Raw genomic sequence first — 25,080 nt, forward strand, 5'->3', positions numbered from 1 at the left:
CTCAATTTTATTTTGTGCTTAATAGCTTAAATTTTATCATTAGCAAAAATTTACAGTCAGCTGTACATTCATAAAGACATGCTCATGAACTGATTTTGAGAGCTATCTCATGATACCCAAAGCCTTGCATGTGCCATGTGTCTGTGTTCCCTATGCCAGACAAGAGCGTTAATATCAGGCAAGATACCTGATACCACCTAGCTCCATCCCCAGCCCCTGAAAGGGTGTCTTGCTGCTAAGCTGTGGTAGGCAAGTGGGAAATTTTTCATATCTAGCTCTGTGGGAACTTTTCCTTAAGGGCCTGACCTTCTCTACTGTTCTTTACACCATGTTCTGAACTCACCATTTTTTCCCACTATTTCTAAATCATTTACTTTGTTAAGCTCTTGAATTTCCCAATTCATAGTCTTTCAGTTGCTGTCTCAAAGAAAAAACAAATAGTACTTGCTGTGGATATCGCTCTGTGTAAATAAAGTTCTGATTGGCCAGTGGCCAGGCAGGAAGTATAGGAGGGACAAGAGAGAAGAGAATTCTGGGAAGTAGAAGGTTGGAGAGAGACACCGCCTACCGCCGCCATGAAAAGCAACATGTAAAGACACTGGTAAGCCACAAGCCATGTGGCAAAGTATAGACTAACAGAAATGGGTTAATTTAAGATAGAAAAGGTAGATAACAAGCAGCCTGCCACGGCCATACAGTTTGTAAGCAATATAAGTTTCTGTGTGCTTTCTTGGTTGGGTCTGAGAGACTGTGGGACTGGTGGGTGAGAGAGATTTGTCCTGACTGGGCCAGGCAGGAAAACCCTAACTACAAGTACTTATGAAAACAAGAGGCAACATTTTGAACTCACAATTCAAACAATCACAGGAAGGCTTTTTCTTAAGACAACCATTAAATGTTGGTAGCCAACAGCAATGTTGTACATTTTCTTTGACACATAAAGAGTGAAAGTTTAGGAATGTTAGTATTTGTTCTGCTCATGAAGGACAATCTTAAGCACACTTGGGCTTCTTTTAAAGCTATGATTATGCAGTAATAGAGTTTGCTATCACCACTAGTGATACAATAACCTTACCCTGAATTATTCTTAGGCACAAACAATTAAACCCAAGATTCTTTTGTATCCTCCCTGCAAATATCAACACAATTAAAAATGACAAATAATATCTTAGTGTTATGAAAACAGTCTTGACACATAAGATATTAAGTGTGTGTTGGAGCCTGAAAAGATCCCCAAGCTGTGCTCTTCTTTAACCTGATTCTAGTAATATGGAGTTGATTCTAAAGCTTGCAGAGACATTAACTTAACAAAGTGTCATTATTTAAGACATAACCCTAAAGAACAAATTTGAGCTTGTCTTTTAAGGGAAAGATGCCATGGGATAATGTTTTTGTACACTGGTTTAATAAAATGCTGATTGGCCAATAGCTAATAGTCAATCTCTTTATAAAAGAAGAAAGGGAAAATATGATATAGAAATGTAGAATATAGATATGATAGGATAAAAGAGTAGATTATTGAATCTACTTTTAAAGAGCAACAATTTATTTATGGATTATTGCTATGGATTTTAAATTTAAGATTAATTTTGTTATACTCTATGTATATTTCTACTCTTGTTTAAGGTATTATATTTGTACAGCTCACTTGAAATTGTAATGGATAATTAAAAATACAGATTAATAATTAGTCTTCTATGATAGTCATACTTATCATGTTAAGTTTTCTGGTATACATAGATATAATTCAATAAAGTAGGTAATCTTCAAACACTTCAAAGACCTACAGAATATGGCATTTAAAATGTTTTAAGAACTTTGACTTTCTGGACATTGAGACATGTCTGCTCCTGGCAGCACCACTTTACTTCAGAAAACATAATGGGCATTGAAGAAACTCATTATGAGTTTTCTTTCTTTGTGGAAAAAGTTAATCACTGAGCAAAAAGTGCCCTTTCATTGACTGCTTTATGATATATTATATAAACTAGATATGCAAAACCCATGGAAAGGTGACCACTGAACTTTGCAAGATGAGATGGTCCTTCAGGTTCCTGCTTTGCAGAAGAAACTGCCAAACAGTCTATAGGACACAGGAAAAGGGGACTGAGAAACTCTAGATCTATGGGCTGAAGATAGATGCCCCAACTTTGCAGGGGAACTTTGGATGTCTGGCCAGGCAGCCAGCTGTCCCTGTCATTTCCAGGGTTTTAAAAGTTGCTTAAAATGTTCTTCCTGTTTACTTAGGTAATATATCCTTCTGGGGTCTTTGGTGTAGTTAAAGACTAGATAGTTAAAATTGTAATTTTCTTTAGTTATGATAAAAGATAAATTAGATATAAAACTTTAGACTCACAAATATAGGATAGATAAAACATTTTTTTTTAATTTTGCCAAATACAAATAGACTAGATATTGTAACTGTAATTCTTGCTTAATAATTGTTTGTTATATGTAATTTTACTATGTTAAAGTTAAAACCTTTCCAATTAAACAAAAAAGGGGAAATGCTGTGGGATAATGCTTTTGTACACTGGTTTAATAAAACACTGATTGGCCAGTAGCCAAGCAGGAAGTATAGGCTGGGTAAGCAGACAAGAGGGGGAATGCTGAAAAGAGAAAGACTGAGTCAGAAGATGCCAGCCCACCATCCAGGGAAAACATTTAATGGCATAAGGTAAAACCACATATAGATTAACAGAAATGGGCTGAGTTTAAGTGTAAGAGCTAGTCAGTAGTTAACCTGACTTAGTGGCCAAGCAGTTATAATTAATATAAACCTCTATGTGTTTACTTAGGTCTGAGTGGATTTTACTTGGGCTGTGGACTAGGTGGGACACAGGAAAACTTTCAGTTACAGAAAAACTAAGTGAAAGACACAGTGGTAAAATCAGAAATACAGATTGGATACAGGGATTCTACAACAGAAAACAGTTTAGAAATACCAGGAAGTTTTATGTCCTCTGACACACAACATGAAGAATAATAGAGAGAGGGGATAAGGCCTTGAGAAAGACTTCCCAAAGAATTGCATGCAAAGGATGTCTCACTTGCTAGGTTCTATTCTGAATACCTAAAGAAAGATTTTTTTCTGTGTTCCCATCCCTGCTCATTCCCCACCTTCACCCAATGTGCATGGGTACACACACACACACACACACACACACACACACACACACACACACACACTTTAAGCCAAGGAAAACTCTTCTTGAAAGACTTTTGGAGTGGACACTATTTGGTCTCCTTTCAATTTACTCTTTCTATCACTCTTTATCACCTCCTCATGGCAGAACACATGAATTGCAATGGAAGCCTTTGCTTGGGAAATTTGCAGGCACATCATCAAAACCAATATTGAGTGGTCTTCAGGATTCCATGAGTTTTATCTACCTAGGGAGAATCTAGTCTCATGAATGACAACTACTACAGTAAAACTATCTCCTCTCAACATATACACAGAATTTCAAACATCTATATTGAGTTTCTATATGCCTCTCAATTTTATACATACTAAATTCTTAACTAGGAAATGAGGCAGTATTTTCAAAGTAAGCCTTTCTTTGTCCATGATGAATTTCTGAGGTATGTTTATGATTGTCATGTCTGTGTACTGTCACTAGTCTTCTTTCTTTGCTTCCTGATTCTCAACAGCCAAATTGCCTCCTTAAGCTGAAATCTGAGCATTGGAAATTGCACTACATTAAACAGGAGAGACTCAAGCACTCAGCACAGAGGCCCATTATTCTAGAGAGCAAAATCAATCCGTGGGGAATCTGTCCTCATCTAGTTAACAGAGTAGGAATGAGAGCTCTTAAATCTTAAAGGACTCCAAAGCCATTGTTATCTTTGCCAAAAAGTTGAAAAATCTCTGTTTTATTTCTGACCCCTACAGTGCATTTCATTAACTTAGAGATTCTACATGATTCCCTTTGAAAAGGGAATTGTTCCTCAATTAAGAGAATCAGACATTCATATCTTAGAGTACCTCCCCTCAGGAAATGCTCAGATAATATCAAGAGTCCTTAGAAAATGAGATTTTCAAGTATAATCATTGAATGCATACAAAACCAGAGATCGAACAGTTTGGACAACTATAGGAAAGTATTGTAGAATTGTATCTATTAAAATTAGGGCAGAAAAAGAACAAGAAAATGGAATCACAAGTAAGAACATGGGAGCCCTCTAGGGAATATCAAAAGGAAATTCAGCAGGAAAATGGACTTTGCAAAAGGAATCTTAGATCAAAACATCTGGAAAGGCTGAATCACCTGCCTTGGTCAAGTATCCAGCCAGGTAACCAAATCAACAAGACAGGTACTTAGCATAATAGGAAAATATATCTCTCTGCTCCTAAAGATGTTCATCAGTATAAACAGAAGAAATGTCCAATCTAAGTACTCTCAAGAAGCACATGGTAAGAGGCAACTTCTCCATAAACCATGATGTAAGCTTCATTTGGAACTGACATGTTAGCTCCTCAGCATCACACTGGACCTAGAGTAGGCATTCAAAATGCACATACCAAGTAGATTAAAGGAGGTTCTTGTCTATTGACTTCTATGTTGTTATCTTTCATGAATCAGCTGATACTACTAGCTATAAGCCTACCCATCAGAAGTAAACACAAACTCTTTCACATCCATGCTTTTCCTTGCATGCACAACAAAACATTTCATGTCACCTGCTAGCCTTGGAAAAGACCATGGCTCTCACAGACTTTTCATAGCCCTCTAACCCTCAGATTCTCCACCTTGTTTCTAGTCCATTGCTGGGAATTTCCTTGCACTTCCCTGCTTCTGTTTGGCCAGGTGGTTGTAGGTATGAGGTCTATGGTGAGGGACTTATTCCTTCAAGCAGTCTTAACCAAGTACCACTCTATGAATCTTCTTACACAATATTGCCATCTCTAAGTTTTCTGCTTTTCTTATTCAGCTCCCAAACCCTCAAACTCACAGTGCAGCACAGACATGTTTCAACAGTCCTCCAAATTTTACTATGTCAAATTTATAATCTTGCCATCCTTTATCCAGATCCATTCACATTACTCCAACACTGTTCATCTGGCAGTCCCTACACTCTATTCACCTTGTATTTTCTTCTTACTAAACACTGTTCCTTATTATACACCCCCACAGTGTGTGGGTGACCAAATCAGAAGAATAAACTTCCCCCATTATAGCATTCCTATGACATGTACCCCAGCTCCATGATATTGTGCATAAAGCCCTGTTTTTTCCCATCTCTCCACCCACAGACTTCAACTTCCTAGTTCTTGTTTTGATGTCACATACTAAATCATTCCATACCTTTCAACTTGGTAAATTTCAGAAATGCTCTTCTTATTGCCCATTACCTGCTAACTCCAGTTCATCTTTGCATTTCAACTCAGTCAGACCCCCCAGAAGGCCTTTATAGGCCATAAAATATAGGAGAGGAAAATTATCCTTTTCTTCTGTCTGTCTTAGATTCATTGTCTGGGAACCCTATAACAAACAACAGACTAATAAGAGAAAATTATAGTGTTATTTATATAAGTTTTGCATGGCACAGGAGACTTCTGCCCTCCTATGGAGATGAAGGCATAAGTAATAGTTAAACCTGTGTTTTTAATATAGATTTGATGAAGAATTAAGAGTCACAGACAGGGCTGGTAAGATGACTCAGCTGGCAAGGGACTTGCTACCAAGCCTGACAACCTGAGTTCTAGAACCAGAGGCTGGATTTATCTGACTCCCCCTACCCCACACATATACACACACCCAATAAAACAAACAAACAAACAAACAAATACATAAATGTAATTAATATTTTTTGAAAAGTAGTATAACCAAAGGGCAATAAACTTGGGAACCCTCCCAAGACTCATTCCTCAGATTCTGCTCTGCATCCTTGGTGAGAAATAAGGATGTACCTTTCTTCCATGTGTAGGTAGGGTTACTGCTTTAGAGAAGGCCACCTTCTCACCCAAGCTGTTCCTCAAATTTCACTAATTAATGCTACGATCTGTGGGACAATATCCTGAACCATCTCACAAACATGGGCTAAGCACTGCTCACTGGTGCCCTGACATCCTGTGCAGGATGAAATGGAGGCATGTGCTATCATGATATTGAGATTCTGTTGATGTGATTTCCCCCTCCTGTTACACTTACAGCTCCCCGTGCCAGGACCACAGCTAAGTTCCATAGTGATGTACCTGCAGCATCAGACAGTGAGCTCAGTGAATATCTCTTGCTAAACAACCACTACATAGGAATGGGGTGCTTTCATTATTTTACTAAAATGCTAGAATCTTTCAGTCATCAAGAAATTTCACCAGTGTGTTATGCTTTGTAAAGAACAAATTCAAAGAAATTCCCTGGTTACATTGAAAAACCCTTTATTTCCACAATGAAGGAAATACTGTTCCTCACCCACCAGCACAAATGTGCAGCAAACACCCACTCCTACCATCATTTTACCTATTAAACTATCTTTTATTAAACTATTGTCATTATAGGTCCATTGATACATTTTTCCTGCCTGCTTTACATTTTTAATCTCTATTTCCTGACTCAAAATGGGCTAGTTAGCAAAATCCATTCAACTGGTAATTAACAGTCTCTATTGTTTAATCACACGTAATAAATTCAGCAGTCTAGGATTTATTGCTCCAAATGCCTTAGAATAAATCAAGCTAAAGGCTAGTCTTTCTTTTTAAGACTGTAAAAATAATCTGTGCTTCAGAGCAGTTTTCTCTGTTGCACATAGAGATGTTTTCTTTGAGTTGCTAGGATAATAAGTAAATGTATCTAAAAATAAGTGACTTTTAAGCAACCTAGGGGCCAATCTTTAATGTAACTGCTAACAAGCAAATCTTTAGATATCACTAGCTTTGGCTGTGACTAGGAATCCTCAACCTGCTGTTCTTACACACAGTTCATATTTTTCTGTGAAGAGAATTAAACCTTGACAGCATCAGCTCATAGACCTGTCTACCATGGTCTTTTCTCCTAGTATAGAATGTGGGCAAATCAACGTGATAGTATCTTGTATCTTATAAATGAGAACAAATTTAAACAATCGCAATAGAGGAAATCATCCCAAGAGCCATTAGAAAATAAGAGGATACATGTTTCATGTTTTAAAATGCAGCAAAAATAGAATTTCCTACTCTAAGTCAGCAACATGTATGCTTATAAAAAGTCAAATTCTTTTAATCTTCTAAAAGTAGAAAATATCTCAATATCTTAATACAATAGGTCCCCTAAGCCAAACATAGAATACTTAGAGTTTTACAATTAAGTCCATAAAATTGCAAGGACCACCAAACTCCACAAAACATATGATAAAGACAGAAACAGAGATACAAGAAGACAATGTAGATTTTGTCCAAAGTGAACAACTTCAGCATTAAACCTGATTCTTCACAGATGCTTAAGGACTATGTGTGCCTACGGTTCTGTTTTCTTCGACTTTTGACCCACTCTTGTGGTCTTGGCATTTAATTGGGTTGTTCTCCTTTCTTTATATTGTTTCTTGTTGTAGTCATTTTTTTCATGTCAGCAGTTTTCCTCCTAGTGTTTGATCTATGGGTGATAAAGAATGAGACAGCTGAGAAAAACACCAAGCTACCAAGAACTCCACAAATCAATACAGTCTGTGATGACTCACTTGTCCATAGAGGGAATAGGCCAAAGCTTCCCAGAGTAAGTGGATTCAACCATTGCAAAAGAAGTAAGGCACAAGAACGCCTAGGGGAGTGTTCCTCCCAAATAGAGGACAAAGTATGGACAAAGGTGGGGAGGTAGGGGAGATGAAAGGTCTTGAGGTTAAGTAATTTGATGTACATGGAACATTAAGAACAAAATAAGGGTTGGGGATTTAGCTCAGTGGTAGAGTGCTTGCCTAGCAAGCACAAGTTCCTGGGTTTGGTCCTCAGCTCTGAAAAGAAGAAGAAGAAGAAGAAGAAGAAGAAGAAGAAGAAGAAGAAGGAGGAGGAGGAGGAGGAGGAGGAGGAGGAGGAGGAGGAGGAGGAGGAGGAGGAGGAGGAGGGGGAGAAAGAGAAGAGCAACAACAACAACAACAACAACAACAACAAAGAAATGGTGGGAGATATGAGGATGGTAATTCAACCCAAGGTTAGACCCTGAGTTTGAGTTACCCACCACTCTAGTTTGTACAGAAATGAAAGGTAACCCAAAGGGTGGGGTCTTTCCACACTAAACCCAGGTAAGTGGTCACCCCTCAGTGAAGGATGAGCTATGTTGTGTTTTAAAAGGACCCATAGCTCTCTGCAGGCAGGAGGGGAACAGAAGAATGTCACCAAGTACAACCCTGGATATATACTTCTATCATAAACTGTGTGCTATACCATACTTTTAAAACAGGAATTCCAGATCATTGCTGAGCTTTGAAATCATTTTATTGGTTATAGGCAGACATTTTTGTTATGAATAGATTAGAAATATTATAGCACATGCTAATGGAAGACTTTCATGGTGTTGGTGTTGGATAGGCAAGCACATACATGTGATTTATTATTGTTTGTGGAAGTTAAAGTGAGAGATCTTTATTGTTTCTACAATTGATAAATTTTAAATTCTAAATTTACCTCCATCTGTGTTCTTCCTCAATCAATGATTTTCATGCTGTGATACTCCTGAGTCACAGCATTTACACAAGACATCAGGGTATTCAGAAAAGACTGATGACCATTGATGAAGGAGACTGAGCTGGCTCTAACTATTCTAGTAGCCATTATATATGATGTTCACTCTCTGGGTATACAAGTAACATGTTACCCACTCACAGGGCACTGATAAGAAAATCTCCCACAGAACCCCCAGATCAAGTGTCCCTTCTTGTTTAAATCTACAAGCAAACAGAAAGAAAATATAGATTCCCTGAAAACTGTAAGTCACTAACCCCTGGAGGAAGATGTCACTCCAAGATTAACCCACTTTTGTGGCTATTCCATCATATCGACAAAAATACAGAAAACTCATACTGCCCTGCGAGAAATGCAGGCGCAGAGCAAACTCCTGCAGACTGTGTCAGCTCAAAGGCTGAGTGACACTCTAGGCTTTGGGTATTGGCTATTTGTCCAATCAGCATAATCTTTATACCTTTTTAGAAAGCAAATGGCCATCTGAAAAGCTTCTACAAATACCCAGCCTGGCCTGGCCTGTCACAGCCTGTTTGAATGGATAACTCCATGGTATGAGACAGCATTCAGAGCAGATTTACCCCTCTCTCACAAAAGCTTAAACCTGCCTGATACTACATGCATTCTTTTTTTACTTGAGAAACTTCAATTTAGCTTCAGCCATTTTCAACCATCTGTCTCTCTGAGTGAACATAGGCTTGTGTGTATTAGATTTTAAAACGAACAAATTTTGGCAGAAAGAACTGTAAAGTGGTAGGGGAATCTTATCATATTAAGGAGTAAGAAAATATGAAAAGTAGCAATTGACATGACCCCTTTTCTCTACTAAGCTGCCCTATTCAGGATCACTCCTTGACTTAGTATCAACACAATTAGATGTTTCTCAACCTATCACAGTGTTGCAAAATATCAGAGTAGATGCCCAAATGTGACTTCTCCAGCTTGAGTGACAGATGATGATGCTATGAGAATTTAGAAATAGTGCATGGTCACTTTCTATAAGTTAAACTCTATCTTTTCTTGAAACCAAACAAATAGGAGGCTGGGTTTCTCCCAACAAGTTGAGAGTTGCCATTTTATGTTTGTGACTTAATGTGTAATGTATACTTACATTGGTTATGTGTTTATTAATTTCTGTGGTGCTAGGGGATTTGGACTATGTAAGAATAATCTAGTATTTCAAGGCTGAAATCCATGCCTTAGTAATGCCCACGTGTATAGTAACTGCTAGCTCAGATCATATCTGTATCCATAGCTTCAATTAGACACATCACCACATAAAAGAATATGGATGTTCAAGAAGCATTTCTTGGTCATATATGAGCATGTATTCACACAGGTGTGCACATAGTTCCTAACTCCAGATTCCTCTGGGAGATCAGAAAACACTTCCCCCTCAGCTTTAGTTTCTGCTCTGCAAATGACTCTTTGCCAAAAGGGAGCAGGGATCAAGAGAAAGATGGGATGTCTTGCCTGATGTGAAGGAAGAGAGAACACCTTGGATATCTGATCAAAGTCCTTCATGCAAGGCAACAAGAGCCACATTACTTTATAATGCAATTATTATAAGTTAAAATCTTGAAGTATTTAATTTTTAATTTAATAAATTTTATTATTAAAAAACTTTGAAAAGAAACAAACATATCACACACAAAAATCAACCGACGCAAAGTCTTAATGAATTTCTCTACAGTTAGCATAGGCATTCCAAATAGAAGCTGAAGAATTTCCCCTTAAATTGTATCAAATTTATTTTAACTGTACATTTGTTTATATATATATATATATATATATATATATATATATATATATATATATATATTTAGCTAGATTCTGCATATGATAAAGAAATATGTGGTTTAAAATTAAAAATTTTAAGCAACCCTCAAATATTTTTATAGTAACTCCTTTTTTTTGTAAAGACTTAGAAGTTCCTGTAGTTGGATCCATGATGCTGAATTTATCTTTGTGTTAATTTCACTAAATGACAACTTACTAAGGCTCTATCAAATAAAAGCACTATTCTGGGTGTACAGTGTAACTTTACAGAAGTTATCAAAATAGAGTCTGTCTCATAAAGTTATAATATGTTGGGTTGGAAAATTCCAGCAATGTAGCATGGGAAAATCAGATAAACACAAGAGATAACACAGCAAACTATAGACAGCATGCTGGAGCTGGAACATGGAGTGGATTTTGTGAAGGAGGAGCTGCAGCAGCCAGACGCTGACATGTGCTTAGGATGGGAACTGGGCAACTCTCTGTGAAAGGAGAGCAGTGGGAGCCAGCAACAGAAGCAAGGGCCCATGTCTTCAGGACAGCGCAGATCAGAAAGACTGTAGCATATGGTTGGGTGGCTTTGGGGACCCAAACTCAGACTGTAAGTGACCCAAAGCAATTATTTTCCTTTTTTGCTCCCATTGCAATGCAGAGAAAAAAATGTGTATTTTTAAACATTTAATTACCTTGAAAAATTCAAGCATTTACACATTAAATCAATGCTGTCTAATTCAGTGTGTTAACCAATGCCAGAAACTCAAATTAACACTTCCTTACATATCACACCTTTGCTTTACAGCATGAAAATGTGAGAAATTAAGCTTTAAAATAGATACCCTGGCATGCCGATTATACATTCTTTGCATAATATAAGCATTCAAGATGTGAACTCCATCTCCCAAGTTATCTTATAGTTTTCTGTTTCTCATACTAGAAACAGAGTATAGTTGGGGTGGAGATATGGGCATATGCCTTCGGAAATGATCCATTGGCTTGGCGTTTGCTTTGGGGAAGTTAGATCAGGTAAATATTACCAAAGTATAATAGGGGATAGTGATTACTGGATAAACAAATAAATCAACGAAAGAATGATCCTCAAATGCATGATGATGGTGTGGCCTGCTTTGATAGTCAAGAATGAAATTGGCTGCAACATTTCTTGTTGCTTTTTTTATTATTATTACCACATTGCAGCCAGGGTCTTGTTATAATTTTTGTTATTAATTTTTCAATTGTAACCTAAGTAGAACTGAAGCTCTTAATGATCTCCCTGCATTTGCCTCCTGAGCACTGGAGTATAGGCATGTGTTGCCACCTCTAGGTTTCTTGTTTGGTATTAACAGCTGCCACAAACTGTTAACATTTTGTCAGCTGCACCTGATGCTTCTATACCATTCTCCTGGTTGCTAGGAATTTAACGGGTGCTTGTTGAATAAACCAATGAATGAATGTTGCAACCTGAACAGTAAGAGGGGGAAAGATGTAGATGTAGATCATTGCATTTAATGCTTCAGTTTGGCACCAGGCCCCATGCTTAGGTTTGCTTCCCTCTCAACAGCAGGACCTGACCAGAACAAGGGCATAGAATTATAGATACTTAAATGGGGAGAAAAGTAATGTAGCAGTTACCAAATAGTAGCCTGACTTGTCATCAGCAAGTCCTCAATGGAGGGGACACTTGAAACACTCTAGAACTAGGAACTTCCTCATAGGTAGGCTAGGCCACTTCATAAATAGCTGAAGGCAAAGCATCTTTGTGATGTTGACTCTGAGTCACAACTGATAAGCATCCTCACACCTGCTTGCCAAGATGAATTCCCTGGGTGTAGCCTTTTGCTAGGGTGCAGCCCACAAACTTAGTGCTGCTCCTCTCAAACTCCTCACATCTTGCACTGAAGAACTGGTGTGGAGCTCATGGTGATGGCATAGAGCTGTAATCCTAGCACTAAGGAGATAACAGGAGAATCAGAAGGCCAAAGGCAGCTAAGGCAACATGAAACTCCGTCTCAAAAACAAGCAAGAAAAATGAAAAAGGAAAGCAATAGTGAAAGAGGCATGAGAAGGAGGGGGAAGTTCCAGGAAGAGACTGGGGACACAGTGTGTGACCATCTACCAGATGAACCACCCAGCCTTCCCTCCATCCTACCCAGACTCTCAGTTGTCAACCATTGCCTGTGATGGTGATGGCAAGCACGTGGACTTGTCAACCTTCTGGAACCCACAAGTGGAATGTCTCCGTGATTCAATCATGAGTTTATACCCTGTTTTATTTTAACATGACCTCAACAGACTTGAATTACCAGGCTAGTATAGATGCCAGATTGATAGTCTCAAAATCTCTCACCTAAGGTCACCTCACAAGTGAGTGATAGTCACACTCTTCTAGTATATCTGCCTTGACTAAGCACTACTCAGGCACAGACAGAACATAGACTCCATGATCCTCAGTCAGAAGGACTAGGATTCAGACTAGGGATGTAGCTCAGTTGGTAGAGTGATTATCCAATACATCTAGTATAATAGCAAAACTGAGTGTAATGATGCACTTAAGAGGTGGATGCAGGAGGTTAAGAAGTGCAAGGTCATCGTCAGCTACATTTTTAATTATAGTCCAGCTTGGGATACAAAGCCCCATTCCCCTAAAAAAATCCAATGTCAAGAATTATTAAGCCCCTGTTCAGTTGAGGCCCAAATGCCCAATGAGTTCTTCCTTTATCCCTAGAATATTCAAGATAGCAAAATAACAAAATGAAAAATTAACCCTTTAAGAAATTAAAACTTAACTGAGATTTATTCTTTCAAGTTTTGTCATGGCATTAGGAAGTGGATATTCTTATTATCAATTCTGTTTTATGGATGAAGAAAATGGGGAACAGGCAGACAGAGAAACTTGAATGTATAGTAAGTGGCCAGATTAGAACTTGAATCTGAGTTCCTAGTCATATTAATCCATTCCCTCTTAGTCGTGAATACTTGGTGTTTTTCTTCTTATATCACATCAAATCAAAGAACAAAAGAGGAGAGTGGGGATTAAAGCATCAATAGAAATGGTTTTGGTACAATAAAACTGAAATTTGTTCAGCTGTCAAATTCAAAGGAGGGAACGTTCAGAGAAGTGAGTGTTGCTCATAGAGGACACACTCTAAGTCCTAAATTAATATTCTTGATCAAAATTGAAAAACTGCTTAAAAAGCTAATTTTTAATATTACACACATTTTATTAATTATCAATAAAAATCCAGATATGGAAGCTCAGTCCTCTAAAAACCTACTTTCATCATGATGCTAATGATTCCTATACATTTAATATTCTCAAAAACAGGCATTCTTTCAGGTGCTACCAGAGTGGGGTGACATCTTTAGAGTTACTGTCTAGGAAGTGGTTATTATCCGCATAGGCAGCTCTCATGCAAACCCTCTCCCTTCGGTGTCTTTTGTTTTTGTTATTGTTCTTGTTAATTGCAAAAATTACAGTTCCTTTCCCATAAGACAACGTTCAAGGAGCCACTGAAATAAAGTGAGACTATGTGACTGACTTTTGCCAATGAAATGCAAGCCAGAAAAGTGTGTCATGGGTCACTTCACAACCGTATGCCATGTTGGTGCAGTGATAGGAGGATAGTTCAAGATGAAGCCTCCAAGTTTGGAGTTTGGAGTACATATGATGGGCAGGGTCCTTGCTGACCCACAGTGCACTCTGTTGAAGAATGGGAAATGTTTCTTTCTGTATTATCATACAGCTTGACCTGATCATTGCAGCCCATGGCCCAACTTCACCCCAGTGAGCCAAGACTCTAGTTACTCTCATATTCCTTGAGTTAGTGTTGGAAAATGCCAAGGATACTTCTTCTCCTGCCTCTGGCTATGGAGTGTCCCATGAAGAAGGTGTAAATATAAGAAAGCACCAAGTCCTTATTCCTAGGTCCAAAGGATATTCCAATTCCCCAAATCCCAAAAGATAGTCTAAATATCCAGACATGAGCTCAACCTATGGGAAAATTCCTTGTCATGAGAGAAAAGCCAGCATTCCTCAGGAACTTGTGAAACTAATTCCCACCTACTAAAAGGAGTCATTTCCCTTACCTATGGTACCTATTAGTGTATCAGAGCTCATGCTGGCCTCCAGACTTCCTCAGTATCACAAATACCTGTTACACATTTCAAAGCCCATGATAGCATCCTAATACTTCTCATCTCCTCTTCACCCTATCTCTTCAACTCATAGCCTTCCCTACCCCCCCCCCCAGCTATTCATTTATATATAACCCTGCTATTCTCAGTGTGTTTGCTTGCTCTGTCTCTGTGCTCTGATCCTGATTTTCTCACTATGTTTTTGCTTTTCTCTATCCTCTGTTTTTCTCCTCTCTCTCACAGACAGCCCTGGCCATATCCAGTCTGATGGTCATGTTCAATCTTCTACTTTCTCTCTCATCTCTGATCGCTTCCAGATGCTTCTGGCTGTTCTCTCTCTCTCTCTCTCTCTCTCTCTCTCTCTCTCTCTCTCTCTCTCTCACTCACTCTCATATCTACAACAAAAACCTTCCCTTTAACCATATTGTGGAATGGTCATATTCTCAGGTTTTACTAATGTTTGAGTTTATGAAACCAGTTTAAAGCAGCTTTGGTTTTTATGTTTTTCTTAAAAGAGCTGAGAAAACACACTTCACATGCTGCTCACATTTACCTGTCCAGTGTTCCAGAAAGGAATCATGAGGTTGACCAGATGTACCCAGTGTCCTCACCCATCCTACAAAGTAAACTCTGCTAATGTTCCTGAAGTACATGGTCCACCCTGCACAGAATGCAGCAAAGAAAGAAGACACTGGGAAAGAGTATTTTCTTCTCATTCACAAATGCTTTCTTCCTTACTTTAAACAAAAATCTCTGATTTGTGGATCTCATGGGTAGTTATTCATATTCATTTTAGAAAACTTCAAGGAAACCGAGCACAGTTCCCTTTTATATTAAATGACATGAGATATAGGATTTCACCCTTGCCTGAGGTGATGATTGCTTTTCAGCAGGATTGAAAATATTAAAAAGTTTGAAAGAGGGAGCAAGAAAACATGTAAGGCCAAACTCTCCCCTTACACTGTCCCTAGGTGGTGTATATTTACATGTGCAGATCTAGCTTGACATTTTAACTGAGGTGAACAGATTTCTACTTTCCTTTGAGCCTGAGGCATTCAAATAGGGAGGATCCTCTTTCCCAGTGGGAGTAACCTATACCTTTCCAAGAGTGAACAAAGCCACACTTATAAAGGAAGTGAGCAGAGAAAGGTTTTGTTATTCTTCCACAACATACATACCATTTCCCACAACCCCTTGCTATTTTGATACTAGTCAGGTGGACAGTGTAACAGGAGAGGCAGGTCATTTGAAAAGAGGACTGTGTCTAAGTGTGTAGTCACCCTGGGCCAGTTTCCTTTTTAGTGACCAAACCCTCCAACTACAGACATTCCACAATTCTGTTCTGAGACTAGGCTTTCAGGTCATCTGCACTTTCACACATTTTCAAAGCTTGATAAATATTTAAACACTGCCATATGGTGCACTATGAAACCTTAACAGCATTCTAAAGGGAAGACCATAGTCTAATGCAATTGCTGAAATCTACATCTTGTCCAACAAAGAAATAAGTACAAATTCAGGCCAAACTGAGAAGACACCCTAGCTTACATTCTGCAAAGAAAACTGTTTGTAGACAAGTGAAATTAAATGTTTTATCACCATTTATTCAATAGCACCATTTCAAATACACTCATAATTGTCACTTCACATTGGGCATTTTAATAAAATATAAGTTGAATAGTAAGCCATTTTTTTCCATCACATTAGACTTGAATCATAGCACTGAACTGTCCAGTAAAGAGTTTCAGATGGAAAACCAGATCCAAAGATTTAGTCTAAAAGGGACTAGTTGGTAAAGTCCTGGCTGTGCACACATGAAGAACCCTGGCAACTACCTAAAAAGTTCAGCATAGTTGTGCAAACCCAGGGACACAGAGACAAAAGGGTCTCTGGAGCTCTCTGGCCAACCAGTCTAGGTGACTGGGTGAGCTCAAAGTTCAGTGAGATACCCTAACTCCAAAAACAGAGGCATGAAGAGACTGAGGAAGATGTCCAGTAACACTGGCCTTTAGCCTCTATACTTGTGCCCACATACAAGCACACCTGCATACCATACAGGACACACATGTACATCATACCAATACATATTCTCTATATGTCTGTCTATCTTTGTCTATTTCTATCTCTCTATCTTAAAAGAATTAATTTAAGGGCTTCACAGAGGAAAACATGAGCCCCAATCCATCCAGTCTGCTGTTTCTGGAAGAGAAAACCCCCAAGACTCCCATTGTCACAGCAGAGATGTGCCATATGATTGCGATTTAGGGAAGATAAGCTTCCAAAATCCTAGGCATTGCCAGGCCCAAAAGCACACTAGGGCTAGACTCACAGTGGGTGCTACATTTTAGGAAGTGATTTTTTTTCCCACCAAATATTGCTGGGGATGTTGTGAATGTGTTTGTTCTGATTGATTGACAATAAAACATTGATTGGCCAGTAGCCAGGCAGAAAGTATAGTATAGACAGGATAAGCAGAGAAGAGAATTCTGGGAACAGGAAGGCTGAGTCAGGAGTTGCCAGCCAGAGACAGAGGAAGCATAATGTGAAAGTACCAGTAAGTCACAAGCCACGTAGCAACTTATAGATTGATTAAAATGAGTTAATTTAAGATACAAGAACTGGATAGCAAGAAGCCTGAGCCATTAGGCCAAACAGTTTAAAGAATATAAGCGTCTCTGTGTTTATTTGGGTCTAAGTGGCTGCTGGCCAGGTGGGACTGGAGATAACTCCAGCAACGAAACATATTAAAATGGCCTAAAGGGGAGGAATCTAATCTTTTAAGAAAATTAAGTGGGATTTAATCTGTCTTCTATTTGAGATCAACTAAAACCTGTGTGGGGTTTCTATATGTCAGAGCCTCTGTAGGGTGACAGAAAGATGTATTGGGGAACTTGGAATCTGGCAGGGAAGCAGGCAAATGCATCAATCAGTGTAAGCCAAAACAATGTTTTTCATGAAGAGCTTGTCATTGGATCTCAGCTGGGCAAGATTGTCTCCTCTCCAAAGAAGAGAAAGGTAAGACAGCAAAGCCTGCTGTTGGGCCAAGGAAAGCATCTTCCATGGATGGAGCACGTACCATCCACAGGGCCATGTGTACTCACTGTCAATAATTTCGCTAACTCTCTGGACTGGGCAATTATCCCTACTGACAGATGAATAAACTGATGCTCACATAGGCAGTGGGTAGGCCATCTCACATCTTCTTCCTGCTACTTCCTGCTGCCTTTTAGATGCCGTGTTCCAGTCATCTAGTCAAAGGTCAAAGCAATGGGCTAAAATTGCACAGAAATTTTTAACAAGAAAACTAGAGAATTTTAAGAAGGGTTTCTTGGCCTTGGCATCATTGAAAGTTTAGGCCAGATAATCCTTTGCTCTTGGGTCTGTCTTGGCCACCAGCTGCCCATACTTCTCCCCACAGCTGCCAGTTGCAAACTCTTTGCCTAGGGTGATAAAATTGTCCAGACATGGCCCAGTGTTCCAAAGATCACTGAACTTCCCTTAGCTAAGGATCCTAGGATCTCTTAGCTAAGAACCACCAGTCTGAAAACTCACTAAAATGGCTTTTTTTTTCCTTACTGGAAGTCTTTAAGCAGAAGGAGGAGCTATCCACACAGTCACCTTTCTCTGGAAGCTAGAGATGGCCCTGTCCTTCCTGCCCCACCCTTCTCTAATATAACCATAAAGGAAAGGGGGCCTGGTTCCAGAAACCACAGGACAGCGTAGAGCACCTGGCCACACAGAGGCTGCTAGAAGAAGCATGAAGGGAGCAGCTAAGGACAACTCATTTCTAGACCTGTAACTCTGTCTCTCTGCTCTCCCAAAGCTGGTCTGCCAGAGAATGTGCCCCAGTGGGGACTCCAGTCTCATCTCCATTTATAAAGGCATTTCTTCCACACTACTGGAGAAAATAAAAAGTACAAGAAGGAAGGGAGGAAGGGAGGAGGGAGGGAAAGAGAAACAAAGGAAGGAAGGAAGGAAGGAAGGAAGGAAGGAAGGAAGGAAGGAAGGAAGGAAAGAAGGAAGGAAGGAAGGAAGGAAAGAAGGAAGGAAGGGAGGAAGGGAGGAAGGGAGGGAGGAAGGGAGGAAAATAAACATACATACATAGAAGGAAGGGAGAGAAAGATGGAGGGAGCTAGACGGGAGGTCCAATTTTTAGTGAGTTTTGACCACGTGCTATAAAAATATCCCTTTGCTAAAGGAACCTTCTACATAGTTATTATAGTATTTATATTGATTATATATAATTTAATTCATGCGTGTGTCATTATTTTATCTTTAAATGTCAATGTTTATGATGTTCTGAGAATTACATTCATTATAATTAAATTCTTTTCTTTTGCTTGCATGATATGTTTGTGTGGAGTAGAGGCATATGGCTGGCATGTGTGTCCACAGGTGCACACACCCATGCATACACACAGGTGAGGACATTTGCTGCCCTTCACTATTCATCTCTGCTTCATCCCCTTGAAATAAGGGCTCTCGCTGAACCTGTGGCTGGGTTAGCAGCCAGTAGTTCTCAAGAATACTCCTGTCTCCAGCCCCTCCAGTGTTGGGGTTACAGGCACCTGCTGTCACATCCAGCTTTTTATATGGGTTCTGGGGATTTGAACTCAGGTATTCATGGTTACACAGTAAACATTCCTACCCACTGAGCTATCCACAGATTCCCTCATGGTAATTATTAAAATCCATGATGAAAAACATTAGATGCCAACCAAAAAATGTGACAGAATTGTTTTTGTTTGTTTTAGGAATCATTGTGTTAAATCATAATGAAGCTCACCAATACCTTTGGCCATGCTGGTCTGCTGGCTAAGGACATAGTCACAAACTAAAGTATCTCAGATCTGCCTCTTTTAGTGCAAAGAATGTCCTCAACCATAAGAGCCATGCTTTATGCATGTGTGTACTGTTAGCACTAGCTATTCTGTACCACACAATAAAACAATGAGGTGTGCTGTAAGAAGACAAGGAAACAGCGGAGTGTAAAGGTTAAGCCTTAAGCAGAATCTTGAAAGCGAGGGGCCACTGCCCTCCATGTCTCCATGTCTCTAATATCACTTCAGGGTTGATGTGTGCTGCACACAGAGCACTACGGATGTGTGGTGAGTTCAAGGCCTCCAAGGACTTAGTGCAGAGCCAGTGTTCCAGGTCTCAGCATTATCCCTGTAGCAGAGAATCCCAGAAGATGGGAAGCCTGGAAGGAAATGTATCTTTGCAACAACGAGTCTTGAGCTGCTGCTAGCCTGGGCAGATTGTTTTTGAGCCGGGTTAGGTGAGGGCCATTGTGCATTTGCTTTTCTACAAGAGGCTTGGAGACACATGAGAGGCACATCTTCAATTAACAAGAACAGGCCATACTGAGAAATGTATACATTTTGTATTCTTTCTGATAAGATGCTCAGGCTTTTCCTATCAGCTTGTAAGCATATTCTTGAAGGACGCTGAGTACTACCAGAATAAAAAGCTACACTGAATAATACTTTTGGCAACCCACATGGATAGCAAAACAAATAGATGTGATAGGAAGAGAATGAATGGACTTTGGAGTTAGGCTAATCTGTATCTGAAATCGAGCACTTCCTTAGCTGGCCTCATGTGGCCTGGGACTAGTGGCTAGATTTTCCAAGCATCTCCTTGTTTGTGTAAGAAGATATGAGCGTCTACCTTTTGGGATACTGGAGTGATTTGATGAACCACTGTGTCAGTAATAAAGCTTCAACTGTTGCTCCAGGTAATTGTCAGAAGAATGGTCACTGCTCCAGCCATGGCCTCTGCTGGAGGCTTTAGCTGGTTGCAGACTGAGCTGATGTAGATGTTTCTGACACCTGGGCTCTAGGTGAAATGCCCGAAAGATGACACATAAGAACATTGTTTTTTCTTGGCTAGCCCTGGCACAGTGATTTGCCTTATACATTTCAGCAGTGACTTCTGTGCCCTCCTTCTTAAAAACCAATGGTTCTTAATCTCATTTTATTTGAAAATATTTTAATTTCCCTTAAAATATTTATGCAGCTAGACATAAAATATTATGTCAACAAGATTCAGTGCCTACCCTGAAATTTCATGTGCATTCTTTCCAGTGTGAATAATAATAATAATAATAATAATAATAATAATAATAATAACAGTAATAATAATAGAGTCAGGGAGTCTGTGTACCCACCCAAGATATCTTCCAGACTAACAGATAGGCAGGAGAGTTTGCATTATGGCAAGATTCACTCTAGCATTCTTGTGCCAGCCTTCCTACACAGCAAAGCAAAGGACACAAGCCCAGGATGTGCATGGGGTGGGGGGGGGGAGGTGGATCCTGAGGTATACTTAAAACATCCATCTGTTTATTGTTCCAGCAAAGTACCCAAACAAATACATGATCTCATGTTTTCTAGGTGATATAAAATCACACATTTTTAATACACAGAATCTGTGGTCGAGGGAGTAGAAATTTGCATAATTTTGAAATCCTCTATTAATGAGGGAGGAGATTAAATGTTTTATTCCAAAGGGTCAATAAATGAAGTTTGGGTTTATGATATCATCCACGGTTACCAATCAGGAGACAAAAAATATGGATACACTTGTGGTGTTAAGGATAATCTAAGAGAAAACGTTTGTCAGGGGAGTTTTTAGGGTAAAAGTAGACCTTGGCAGTCCCAACAAGCTGTGCTAGCCCACTTATCCCTTACACACTGGTTGAAGAGATAAATAATAGTGAAAAGCACAAAAAGGAGATTTGCTCATCATGGCCACCTTGAAGAAAGGAACAAATAAAAGGGTCCAGTGACCTCCAAGTTTGTCTTTGAGGTACTGCTGTGAGGTTTTGGTTTAAATAGAGGCAAGAGGTATGTATAAATGGACAGCAGTCCTCTCTAGGCTGTAGTCCGGGCTATTAGATGGTTTGCTAAATGTCAAAAGTGTGTGAGATCTCTTCCTAGGAGGCAAGTTCCTCCTCTGATAGACTCTAGGACTTTAGCCTTTCCCTTCCCTACATAAGGTTTGTAAATAGTTGGTGTCTATTAGTGTGATAAGACAAGTGTCTCTTCTTAAAAGATGTCGTCTGCTGGGTGGAAGTGGTGCATGCCTTTAATCCCAGCACTTAGGAGGCAGAGCCAGGAGGATCTCTGTAAGTTCCAGGCCAGCCTGGTCTACAGAGTGAGATCCAGAACAGGCACCAAAACTACACAGAGAAACCCTGTTTTGAAAGAAAGAAAGGGGTCGTCTGCCAGGACAGTTACATTCTACTTTCCGTTACTGTTGTTATTGTTTTCAAAGGGCAATAACCAAGATGGATGAATTCTGGAGTAGCTGCTACACCTGGTTTGAATCATACTTCCACCTTAGTAACCACGACCTCTATATCACTTAGTTGCATGTTTAAGTGGTCTCTACCTCATGAATCCAACTGAGGGACAAAAAAGAAGTAACAAGAAAAAAGCCTACTGCCCAGCATCTGAAATGAAAGCAATCAACACCGCTTCATAGTCTGGAAGTGTGGTTGCAGGTGGAGGCCTGGGCTTCTAGAGCAAAACCCTAGTCACTTAACTTGAGTAAACTTTAGGAAGTTACTTGATATCTGCATGACATTTAGAAGCTATGTCTGTGTCATTAAGTTTGCCTGTGAGGTTATTTTAAAAGTACAAGTAAGGAGATATTAAAATGGAATCCCTGAAAAAGTACTCAGTACGTCTTAGTCGCTGTTCTTATCAGCCTTGGTGTGTTTAGTGAACACAGTGTGAGGCGAATAAAGCGGGAAGAAATGATGGTTAGTTTCCATGGGTGTCTGTGATCTGTTCATTTGGTGCTCCTTTAAGAGATAAAAAGAAACAGGGAAGAAGGAGATGTCCATAAGAATAAAGGCTAAAGCCGGTGCTGGGAGACCAGCCTGCTATTAAAAGCTTGATGTTCATTTTACACTATTGGCCTACATAGCTGTCTGGACACAGAGTGTGTGGATTTCCTGTGAACCTCTTGACCAACACTGGACTCAAAGTTCAGCAGATGCAGACTGGGGGGTTGATATTTTTAGGAAAGACAAACGCTAGAGGAAATTTCACAGAGCCTCCTCTTATACAGAAAGTATGATAGCAGAGAGGTCCTTCAACTGTCCCAGCAGCTGGTCAGAAACGAAGCGCAGCAGACCAGCAGTTTGCTGACTCTGCTCTCTTCCACCTGTGCATTGAGTGTCTTCTCTGCCCATAACCCTACCCACACTTCTCCATAAAGATACAAGCAAGCTTGTAATGGACAACCGACCCATGGCATATATTCAACAGCAAAGGGGTCAGGGCAGGCAGTGGGCAGAAGGCATGAGCCAGTCTTGTCGGCCTCAGGAGGACTGCACAAAAGGCTGCAGCATTCCAGAGATGCATGCAGGTGCAGAGATGACAGAACCCTGACACCAGACAGAGATGCACAAACGTTCTGGGCCAGAAATGGTGCCAGAGCCTGGGAAGGTTGGAAAGGTACCCTGGCTGCTACTCCTGTACTGTGCTGGGTGGTTTTAAAGGACTATCTCATGATCACTGGATCCTCAGATCTCACATCCTGGAGAGCTGGTTCTAGTGAAGAGAACATTGTGCCTTAGTGCTAGAACTGCCGGATTTTGTTCCACTAAGAATCATGGTCAGAACAACATAGTTAATTCCATATAGCTAACCTTTAGGAACAAGCTTGGCATTGTGAAAAAATAAAAATAAAAAACTCAGAGGAAACATTATTTACGTTCTCAAGAGGTCCCCAAGGATGCAATAATGCACTGGATGTTTCCATATCAAAGTTACCAGTACTCTAATACTGGTCAACACATTTCCCTCCAATAACTTCCACAATTGCACAAAATTATTCTGGGGACAGTTCCTCATCGCCGTGCTATTAGCCAAGGCTCTCTTACACAGTTGCTGTCATGCTTCGCTGTCAGCTAAGCTCCTGCTAGTCTGTAATGTCTGGAAGCAATTCTCCCACAACTCTGAACTGCATCAAGCAAGTCTGTAATGCTCATTCCAAAAACAACTCCACCAAGAAAATGGCTGGCTACTTGTTCCTGCCGTAGGTGTGGTGGAGTCCAGGACTGCCAGTATGTTTATTCCATTTTCTGCCTTTCCTAGATCCTCCGGTTTCCTAAGTGATTTCCTTTCCTGGTCCTCAGCCTCCGATTAACCTTAGCCGAGGTAGATGTCATGAGACTCCGGTACACTCAGTTCCCTACCAGGGCTGTCAGGATCCCTGCTCTGATGACGACTCACAGCTTTATATGGCCAGAGCAATTCCGGGTGGGAGTGGGGGAAGGAGAGCCAGGCAGCCGCGAAGGTGTTTACCAAAACACATCCCAGCCACACTTTTTTTTTTTTTTTTTTTTTTTAAATCCAGCAGAGAGAAAAACTGGCATCTTGCATGAGTGTTTAATTAAAGCTCGGTTGGAAGTGCATTCGCCCCCTCTGACTTGGCGGGTAGCAACAGCATCCAAGAGCTGTGCAGACAGCTCGGAAATGTAATCAAACAGCATCTTTTCCCTCACTCCGCAGCTCTCTCTTCCCAGGGGCCATTAGCTGGTGTAGCCCACAGGGGTGCGGACAGCACAGCAACAGGGCTTTTTGCTCCCCTAGAGAAGACCAAGGCGGAGCACCTTGGCTTGCTTCTCCCAGTGTACAAGGTGGGCCACAAGGTGAGGACACCCTTGACCCTTCCTTCTCTGCCTGCGCCTCTCCACTCCTGGGGAGCTGCAGCAGGGGCTGCCGCTGGAGGGCTCCAGCCTGGGGCACCAGAGTACGCAAGAGCCTGGGGAAGGGGCCCAGGCTTGCCCAGTGGTGGCTGCAGCGGTCACCTCTACCGTGCTGTTCCCGGTATCCTGCAGATATCACCAGGGCGGGGAGCTACACAGGGGCTGCGCCGAGACGCGACCTCCCACCCACCAGTTACCTGGACGCTGTCCACGGAGGCTCACCGGGGTGGTGGAGGAGGCACGGGAGGACGGCGAGCGGCGGGCCCGCGCCGGCAGGATGTGCTGTCTCACGCTGCGCGGTTAGGCTCGCGCTCCTCCCGGAGCAATCACTTCCTCTCTCCTGAGCCTGACACTGACAGCTCCCAGCACCCGGGCTGCGGGGCTCGCCCCGCCCACGGCCCACACCCTCCACGCCCGCGCCTCCCGCGGGAGGGCCTCCGCACAGCGCAGCACCGCCTCGGCCAGCCTGGCTGCACGGAGGGAACCCGGGGACAGTCAGTCCTTGGCAGCCCGCGGGCGGTGCACACCTAAGTCACTGCAAAGGAGAGCCGAGGAGTGTGCCAAGCTCAGGATGATTTCCTAAGTGGGCAACTTTCATTCCCAGACAGAGAAACTTTAAGTCTTATAAACAGAAAGAGACAAGTTTAGATCGATCCGTGCTATACAGGTGGGGCTGGACCTAGATTTTCCCAGAGATACACAAACACACATAGGCACAGACACACAAGCAAACATATACATTATACCTGTGTGAATTTATTAATATATACATACGTGTAAATAATATGTACATGTA

General features: G+C 40.8%; 1 protein-coding gene across 7 annotated transcripts in view; it reads right to left on the reverse strand.

The window, feature by feature from the left end:
- The window catches only part of Dync1i1 (dynein cytoplasmic 1 intermediate chain 1), a 309,433-nt gene extending 284,661 nt beyond the window's left edge, over positions 1–24,772 (reverse strand). For 5 of the 7 annotated variants that reach the window (XM_036181069.1, XM_036181067.1, XM_036181068.1 and 2 more), the window contains exon 1: positions 24,482–24,772. The gene's annotated coding sequence lies outside the window, so the exon portion shown is untranslated. The remainder of the gene's footprint in view (positions 1–24,481) is intronic. The other 2 variants (XM_036181064.1, XM_036181063.1) reach the window with 2 other exon arrangements.
- Between the last annotated feature and the right edge of the window lie 308 nt (positions 24,773–25,080).

Source organism: Onychomys torridus, chromosome 3 (assembly GCF_903995425.1).
Source record: "Onychomys torridus chromosome 3, mOncTor1.1, whole genome shotgun sequence".
In the NCBI taxonomy this organism is placed as follows: domain Eukaryota; kingdom Metazoa; phylum Chordata; class Mammalia; order Rodentia; family Cricetidae; genus Onychomys; species Onychomys torridus.